General features: G+C 33.0%; 1 long non-coding RNA gene and 1 pseudogene across 1 annotated transcript; both read left to right on the top strand.

Annotated features, from left to right (window-relative positions):
* The first annotated feature begins 529 nt into the window (after positions 1-529).
* On the top strand, positions 530-2,909 carry LOC134696704 (uncharacterized). The gene is made up of 3 exons (XR_010102997.1): positions 530-618; positions 2,021-2,116; positions 2,621-2,909. It is a non-coding gene; the product is annotated as an uncharacterized LOC134696704 (long non-coding RNA).
* Positions 2,910-6,084: 3,175 nt separating this feature from the next.
* Positions 6,085-9,196, top strand: LOC134697642 (uncharacterized; annotated as a pseudogene).
* Positions 9,197-10,102: the final 906 nt, after the last annotated feature.

The raw sequence follows: 10,102 nt of genomic DNA, 5'->3' as shown, positions 1-10,102 counted from the left end.
TATCCAGGATTAAGAGGGTGGATATTTTAGATACCCTGTGGCATGGTTTAATCAGTAAAAGACGTTGCCAGTCTTCCCCTATGGAATTTAAGTAAGATTATACAGTCGTTGTTGTCGGAACTGTAGTTCCTCCTTTTTAAGATGGAGGGGGTGTAGTGTAATTGTCCCGTAGTTCTAGGGGGTTTCCCCAACCTGTCACAAGGGTACTGGTACATCACCGAGGGATCCGAAAGGACACATGCCATGACGTAACCATTGGATACTTCCAGCCTCTTCCTCGAGGACATCTCTCTCTTACCACGGAACGAGCAAGGCAATGCGCCTGATATCTGGGTCTAGACCAGATTAGCTGAGACTGACATTTTGTAGGAAGGTAAGGGCACTCTAACACAAAGCATAGCTTGTATCAACCCCTCGGGTAACCATAGAGCTCAGCGAGACAGGCCAAATAACACTTTAACGAAAATGAAATCAAACACCAAAATAACGAGTTTGCAGTTGCATGCTTACTTTGTTGTTGTTCTATTGTTATGCTAATCAAACACCACGTCAGAAAATATTTAACACACAGTCATGACGAATCCAAGATATAGTTCCTACTTCAAGTGTTGGCAGAATGTAAGTGAAAAACATCCTAAATTTTATATAATTTACATTGGTTGATATACATAATATAAACATGTATTTTTTTCACAAAAATGTACCATGTTTGTACTCTCAGTCATTGTTTAATTACTAGCTTAGGTCATTTTTAAATTGTTGTATTGCACATGGTAAGCATTTTTGCTAATTTTATAAAGACAACCAAAGATGTGGTAGGATTGCCAATGAGACACCTCTCTACAATGACACAGAAACATTTCTATAGCTCAATATACATGTAGTATTGTACATCCTACAACAATGACAAAACACAGTCAGCTATAAAAGGCAGAAAAAAATGACAAATGTATAACAATTCAAGAGAGAAAACTAACTAATTTATGTAACATAAAAAGCAAACAAACAAATATACATGTAACACATCAACAAACGACATCCAATGAATTGCAGACTCCTGACTTGGGAAAGGCACATATACATACAGAATGTGGCGGGTTAAACATGTTAGCTAGATACCAACCCTTTTATGGGAAAAAATTGGTTGATTATATAGCGAATCACTGACGCATGACTGGAGAGCCCCCCTAAAGGAAAAGTTCTGGCTCCGCCACAGCTTGTTCTCTAATATTTGACCAGCATGCATTGATTTCTTTTATAGTACAAGTTTATACATGTAAATCAAAATACTGGTTACAACAAATATAAATATGAACCAATTCAAGTACATCTTCTAATTGTGCACTCTACTTGAGTGACTCACCAGTTTTTTTTAGAATGTTAAGGTTACGGTATTCAGTATATATTTAAAAAAAAAAGGGAAGATGTGGTACATGTATGATTGCCAAGAAGACAACTCTCAACAACAGACCAAAATTACACAGAAATTAACAACTATATAACAACTATACATTGTAGGTCACTGTACAACCTTCAACAATGAGCAAAGCCCATACGGCATAGTCAGCCGTAAAAGGCCCTGAAATGACAATGTAAAAAACTCAAAGAAAAAACTAATGGCCTTATTTATTCCCAAAAATTAACGAAAAACAAATAAATGTATGTAACACATAAACAAACGACAACCACTGAATTACAGGCTCCTGGCTTAATTGGGACAGGCACATACATGCAAATAGTGGCTGGGTCAAACATGTTAGCGGGATCCCCCACCCCCCTTCCCTAACCTGGGACAATGTGTAAAAAACCATTGCGTCTCATTATCACTATTTTGTATTTCATGCAATAAAACATTAAATAATATAGCTGCTTTGAAAGGAGTTTCCTCTTGGGTTACATGATCTTACATGTATGTGTGCAAAATGAAACATCTCTTATATTAATTATCTTTGCTGTTTTGACATACATGTTTGATATCATTGCACTAAGAAAATTCCCCCTTTTTTTCTTCAAACTTTAGATTTTGAGTGTTGCAGATGCTGTTCAGTTTGCAGAGGTATTTGAAATGGAAAGAAAGAGAAATATGAACATACATTGACTGCTTTGAATATAAGGTGTAAGTAAATTGTAATGTATATGTACATGATATAATTATTAGAAATGATCAGCTTATCAGTGAGTATAAAAACATTTATTAGAGTTCAATATTTCAGTTAAAGTAATTTGGGTATAAAGCAAGGCAAATGTAAAAGATGGTTTGTTAATAGTCATGATAGTACATTACTCATCTTAATTACAATATCATATTTCTAAAAAATCACAATTTTATTGGACTGTTTTCTCCTGTTGAATATACAATTGATATTAAAATGAATCATCAATTACAAGAAAATTGTATCTTCAGAGGCAGATTTAGGGGGCAGTGGGCTGACCCCCCCCTTTTTTTTGTGTGAAGAATTTAGTTGATTATATAAGGAATCACTGAAGCATGACTAGAGTGGGCCCCCTCTGATGACTATTTCTGTATATGCTAATGATCTTTTGATCCTTATATAATAACATTTTGTTTTATTCTTGATTTATATTATCTGATTATCTATATGATTCTTCTCTTTTGTAGGTAAAAAAGAGTTACACGTGCCAAAAAATATGTTGAAAATTTGAAAACTGTTAACAAGAGCATCAACGAATAGAAAAAAGAACAATACCAGGTCTGGACATTTGTGGCAGCATGCAATTATTACCAGGAAAAACATGTAGCTGCACAGAAGACACTGCAGATCATAAAATTGCATGTAAAAAAGGAAATCATTCCTTTTCATAGAATCAAAGAACTCTTTTAACCAAGTCAAGATGTTATTAGACATGTTATCATATATATACTATATATATTAGTACATTTGTATTTACAAAAATAAGAAGTACTAGAACACACCCGTGATATCGCGGGTCTGTGAATGAATTAAAGTATATAACTATGCGCAAGCCTTATTTTAGTATTAGTATTGTCATCTGATAAAGTCATGCCGATTATAAGATACACAGTTTTCTATGCTTTCAAATCTTTCTGTTTGAACCCGTCGAACTGGAACTTATCAATTATTGGTAATATTAATTATTTGGAAAATTATATAACTATGCGCAAGCCTTATTTCAGTATTAGTATTGTCATCTGATAAAGTCATGCCGATTATAAGATACACAGTTTTCTCTGCTTTCAAATCTTTCTGTTTGAACCCGTCGGACTGAAACTTATCAATTATTGGTAATATTAATTATTTAGAAAACAATAGGTCATGGAATGGAGTATTTTTTTAATTAACAGCATTGTAATATATTAGTTATGAATAAAGTTGAATTCTTTGATTCGCTGTTTTATGTCATGCATGCCCACAAACAAATTGAAAACTGTACCTATACGCCTTATTTTTAGTCCAGATTTGTTATCTTAGAAAGTCTTACTGATTAAAATACTACAAAAGGTAACATTTTGACTATTTGGTAGTGTCAACCCTGTGATCATGACCCGTGTATATAGCATATTAATCCTTAATAAACCGTTTGGTGGTGCGCCTGTCAGATGCGGAACGTACAGATAAGGTAATAGGTAACAGGTGAGTATACTATTGGTATCGGTATCGGACTCGACGCAGAACTTCTTAATTATTGGCAATATTAATTACGTGGAAAACAAAAGGGCCTGGAGTGGTGTAATTTTGAATCAGCACCTTTGTACTATATAAGTTAAATATAAAGTTGAATTCTTTGATTCATCGTTTTTACGTGATGACGGCTGACAAATTGGACCTCGTAATTTTAGTATTATAGATGTGTGACTATGTCATGTTACATGTATGCTGAGAATAATTTAATGTCACAAGGATATGAAATGGTTAAATACCATCAAAGGCAATGAAAGTCAACATCAATAGTATATTGGCTTTAGGTTAATTTTAATCTACACTGCTACTTTTGCATAGGTACAAATCAAGTACTGTAAAATACAGATACATCTACCTAAATATTAAAATAATTTTAAAGTAACACAATTGTACTGAAAATTAAAATTAGTACTACAGTTTTTTGTACAAATATAGTATATAGATGCAAAAGTAGCTGTGTAGGTTTAATACACATGGTTTCAGTTTTCAAGAACATATGAAATGGAATCAAATGCTACAGGAATATTCAGGCTGTCCAACACTTGAAAATTTGTTTTGTGCTTTGCAACATTACAAAATGCATACCCTAAATAAAGTATTATTTGTGACTTCATATTTGAAAAAGTTCATCGAAATGATAGCAATAATGGAACTAAATTACTGCTACCTTATTGAATTTGTTATCCTTAATTTTGTGTATTTGTATATAAGGTGCACAAATTTCTCTGCTTTTAAAACTTCCTATATGAAGCCGTCCAGGTTTCTTACTATTGGAATTTTCTCATTATTATCTGGAAGACATCGCTTATTACTCTAGAGAACCTCATGTTTATCATTGAAGATGTGCTTCACAACGGTTACCTTGGAAGTGTACTTGCTCACAATATGCTATGCCCCAACAGGAAAAAATATATTCCATTAAAAAGTAGCAGTGATTTTGTTTGCTTTTTTTCAAATCTACCTCTACCCTTTTTATTGGGAAAATATGCATCTTTTTCATCAAATTGGTAAATAAAATAAACTGTGAATTTGACTGAAACTTCAATTTACAGACCCATTTTTAAGAGTCAAACCCTGCTTTAAAATAAGACCCCATTTTGTCAGTGATGACCCTAAAGTGTTCACATATAGTCATTTTAAGCATGAACATTTTTTAAATGAGTGTTTTTCAGTTTGTATTCATGCAACTTCTTCTGAGACTGCACTGAAAAAGTTGTCTTTTTGGGAATAGGTTTAAGCCATTTTTTTTAAAATTACGATTCTTCTCCAGGGGAAAAAGCCCTTATTCTCCATTAATTTAAGGCAAACAATATCACTGAGGGACACTGAGTAGCTAGCTGGTTTGTATTCTGTAATTATTGCATGGAACACAAAAATATAAAAGAATGACAGGATATAAAGCAAAGTGGGGAATACAGATTAACAAACAATGTTGATAGTGCTCCTAACATGCATCTGCCTGCTGAGATAACACAATTAAATCCATGCTAAGAAACCTACAAATTATTTGACTGCATATTTCCTAACAGAGACATATAATACAATAGGTCTCTGTTCCTAATAAAAAAAAAAAGACACAATGTACCCAGTGAAATAATTGGCAGATCCAGGGTGTTTTCCTAGGGTCGGAATTTCTTTTCAAAATGACTGGATCCTCGCCTGGAAAGAGTAACAAAGTTAAGAACCATCGAATACTTCAAATAATACAACGGCCTGGTGACATGTGCACGTGTAAAGGATCATTGCAGATAGAATGCAAATTAACTGTCACTAGATTCGAAGCGTTATTGAGATTCGTTAATAATCTTCAAAAATGTGTGCACAACAGAAACAAATAAATTGAAGGTTGCCATTATTCTAATCATATATAAATGAGGGGGAGGACAGGGGGTATCCTTCTCCCACCCCTTTTCTCCGGCTTTCTCCTACCCCTCTTCTCTTTCTCCTATCCCTCTTCTCCTTATTTTATTTTTTTAATTTACTGGAAAAAAGAGAGATGTTTAATTTTTTCATATTTTATTTTTTTCTCCAACTTTTTCTCCTTTCTCCAAGCCTTCCTATCATGAGTCGAACAAGCCCATGGATGTAATTCACAGGCACTTGTTTCTGTCAATGTTGGGTTTACTATCCATACCCGTACAAAAAAAACACAAGGTAGCTAACGGAAATTTTCAAAGTGTTCGCTTCAACCAATTTGTTTTTAATTTCCCTAGACTTTTTCACGAATAAAATTACACCAGTCTGTCGGTAATTGATTTATCTTGACAATGAAACATCTTTCACGTACCTTGAGAATACCCCTCAAACAGTATAACACACTTGAGATGACAATTATTTACATTTTTCCAGACCATTGAATTTGTTTACAAGTTACCAGATCAAATACCAAAGCGAAAGTTGACATAAACACAGAAAGGTAAACATGAGTTTAACAAATTTACAAGGCGAAGCCCTTAATAAGGTACTAGAAGGACATTCTCTGTTAATATTAGGTCAGAGTGGTACTGGTAAAAGCTTTATATTAAAAGATGCAGCCCACAAATTGATGAAAATAGGAAAATCTGTTCAAAAAACGGCTTCGACAGGAATTGCATCTTTAAATATTAACGGTAAAACAATTCATTCGTGGTCTGGGATAGGCGATGGTCGTTACTCAAATGAAGTTCTCCGAGAAAAAATAGAAAACAATGAGCACTATGCAAAATATAAGCAAAATATTCTTAATACTGATGTATTGTTTATTGATGAGATATCAATGTTGTCAAAAAAATTGTTTGAACAGTTGGAGTTCATTTGCAGAAAAATAAGAAATTCTAACTTAATGTTTGGGGGTATTCAAGTGATAGCGGTTGGGGATTTCTTCCAACTCCCTCCAGTACCTGATAGCTTGAAATTAGATGCAGGAGAGTATTGTTTTAAGTCTGAAGTGTTTGTTCAATTATTTCAACACAAATTTGTACTTCAACGAGTAATGCGTCAAAATCAGGTAGACTTTATTAATGCTATTAATAATATTTCAAGGGGTGACCTACCTGAAGATACCAATAACTTACTGATGAGACTTTCTCGTAAATTACCACCAGGAAAAGATCCAATTAGATTATGTTCTCGAAATTTTGACTGTGACATTCACAATTCATGTTAACTGATAGATATGGAAGGTGAGGTATCAGTTTTTACATCAATTGATGAGGGAGAAAATTCAAAATTGAAAAATATTCAAGCTCCAAAACATTTACATTTGAAAAAAGGTTGCCCTGTTATGTTGCTTAAAAATCTCAGTGATAAATTGGTGAATGGTTTGAGAGGAAATGTAACTGCTGTTTCTACTAAAATTATAACTGTACATTTTAACAATGATATAGAAGTAGACTTGAAAAGAGAAACTTTTACTGTATATAGTTCTTTAGATAATAAAATTGTTGCATCCCGACAGCAATTTCCCTTATGTCTTGCATTTGCCATAACAATTCATAAGTCACAAGGTCTCACTCTTGATCGTGTTGAAGTTGATGCAAGTTATATCTTTGCTGCAGGGCAAATAGGAGTAGCAGTGGGAAGGGCAAAAGAAAAAAAAGGACTGCGTATTTTGGGGTTCAATTCAAAATCAGTTATGCGTCATGATGAAAGCTTGTATAAATTTTATTCAGAAAGTTCAATCACAGTTTATGAAAAACAATTATCCTGCTGCAAAAAGGATTTTGAAGTATCACTGAAGAATATTGCTTTAAATGATGCAGAACAAGAAATTGATATTGATGACTTATCAGATTTTTGTATTGAAGAAATTGAAGAAATAGATTTTTTGTTGTCTGATGATTTAGAAGTTTGTGATCCTCCTGAGACATCTCCTGTTAGTTTGGAAACTAAAAATGACATAAATTTAGATGCAATTTCTGAATTATTCTCAGGTCAGAAAATTTCTCCTCTCGACCAAAAAAGTTCATCTTCTTATCTTTTGCTTTCTAAAGATAATGTTCAACAGTTTGTTAATCAGTTGTATTCCAAAATTGAAGATTTATTTAAAACAACTTGTGGTGATGTGTCAAATAAAAACACTGACTCAAAGACATGGACAAATTTTTACTCCAAACTGTATTCATATGCCACCTGTAATGATTATATTCTTCTTGTTAAATCTTTGTTCAAATCTGAACCAAATGAGGTAGATTTTGAAATTTGTTCAAAAATATTTGACTATATTAAGACTGAAGTTTTAAAAAAACCAATGGACATCCTAGTGAAAAAACATGACACAAAAAGTGAGTCAAAGATGAGTCTGTCTGATGGGGGAAAAGGTAAAATAAGATATATTGCTGGACGGTGTGTAGCAAAATGTAGGTTTCACCATATGTGTCATGCTAAAAATAATTTGTACAAGAAGGATAAAATCAAAAGTGTTGCTAAGTCCTTTTTGAAAGTGAAAATGATGGACCATCTGACTAAAAGTAGTTATGATTTGGAAAATAATTAAGTAATAAAAGTACAAAAGTACACTTTATGAGACAAAAAGAAAACAGAACCTTTCTCAGGGGTTAACAAATATATGTGACTCTATGTTTGAATTCATCTTAGCTGTGGAGGAAAAAAGGAAACTTGTTCAACATGATAAAGTTTTTCATTTACTTGGTTCAAATTTTTTGAAATATTGTCACTCTTCAATTCTACAAGACTCAAATTTGTTTACTTCATGGAGAAATTTATTTGCCACATTTGAAAATCTTAATTACAGTAGTTATTTGCCGAATGATCAGGAATCATCAGAGAGCTGTTTAATAGAACTTTATAATGATATTATTGAAAGGTTTTGTAGAATTGCAGACAACCAATTTAGAAAAGATTTCCTTGTAACTTATGGTAAACAGAAAACAGAAAGATTAAGAAAAAGGGTTGATTCTAAAACTAATTCTTCGTCAGTTCTTACAATGAAGTGTATAAATCAAGACAAATCAAAATCTAAAATAAGTTCTCACCATAAATTACAAGCAGTTATAATTGACCATGGTGCAGCTGGTCTAATTGATTTTTCTAAAAAGGCATTATTAAATATATGTAAAGCATATGGAATTGAAATACAAAGTAATTCCAAGAAAAGTGTTATTAAAGATAAACTCTGTGAATTAATTCCCTCACAAATTTCTATAGATTTCCCAGAGCATTTGGAAAAAAGTGACCAAATACATGTTACAACTGAACCTGTAAGCACTGACCAGCCTTCTACCTCAGGAGTTCAATGTTCTAAAGCTAGTTTACAAACAACACCATGCACCACCAAAGTAAGAAGGAAGCGAAAATCTACCTTTATGAGCAAGAAGAAGAAATCTAAGAAAGTGGTAACACAGGAGGACTCATTGACTAAATGTCCAATATGTAATATTATTTATGAGGATGGAGATGAGCATAATGAGTGGATAGCATGTGATTTGTGCGATTCATGGTACAACAGACAGTGTTCACAAATTAGTGATGAATGTGGGAAAAGATTGGCGACAGTGACTGGTATTGTCCAAAATGTTTACAGTAGAAAAAATTGAAGGTTAGTTATAGATTAATTTGGCTTTTATTATATTAGTTTGAACAAAAATCCTTTTTTTTCTATATCCAAAGGTTGAGATAACTCTGTTTTTTGACAAAAACTTAGTTTATCTCCTAAATTGCTTCTAGAAAGGTTTAACCTTTAATGAATAATACAATGTATATGTAGTATGCTTTTTCAAAATGATGTTATATCTCAATTGGTGTAATTCTGATGAAATTATCTATTAACTTGTAATATTCTACATCGGACTTCTCTTGAATTAAATTTTAAATGTACATATTGTTCATGTTGTTATGCGTTTACTTTTCTACATTGGCTAGAGGTATAGGGTGAGGGTTGAGATCTCACAAACATGTTTAATCCCGCCACATTTTTGCGCCTGTCCCAAGTCAGGAGCCTCTAGAACTGGTCTTTGTTAGTCTTATATTATTTTAATGTAGTTTTTTGTGTACAATTTGGAAATTAGTATGGCTTTCATTATCACTAAACTGGTATATATTTGTAAAGGGGCCAGCCGAAGGACGTCTCCAGGTGCGGGAATTTCTTGTTACATTGAAGACCTGTTGGTGACCTTCTGATGTTGTTTTATTCTATGGTCGGGTTGTTGTCTCTTTGATACATTCCCCATTTCCATTCTCAATTTTACATATATATTATAATGAACTATGCAAAATAAATGTACATTCACACCACATCTTCCTATATCTATGTAAGGGGGTTTGCAGTGGTTGAACCATCATCCATGTAGTTGTATTAGGGAAAGGAAATTCAAAATCAAGTTGATATACCAGGCTTTTGTTTAGACTTCAAAATATATGTTTTCCATGCTGTTGTTTTTTATGGTTGGGTTGTTGTCTCTTTGACACATTCCCCATTTCCATTCTCAATTTTATTTCCATTA

The sequence above is a fragment of the Mytilus trossulus genome, chromosome 14 (assembly GCF_036588685.1).
Source record: "Mytilus trossulus isolate FHL-02 chromosome 14, PNRI_Mtr1.1.1.hap1, whole genome shotgun sequence".
NCBI lineage: Eukaryota > Metazoa > Mollusca > Bivalvia > Mytilida > Mytilidae > Mytilus > Mytilus trossulus.
Note: the sequence above shows the minus strand (reverse complement) of the source record. Positions and strands in the feature narration are given on the sequence as shown.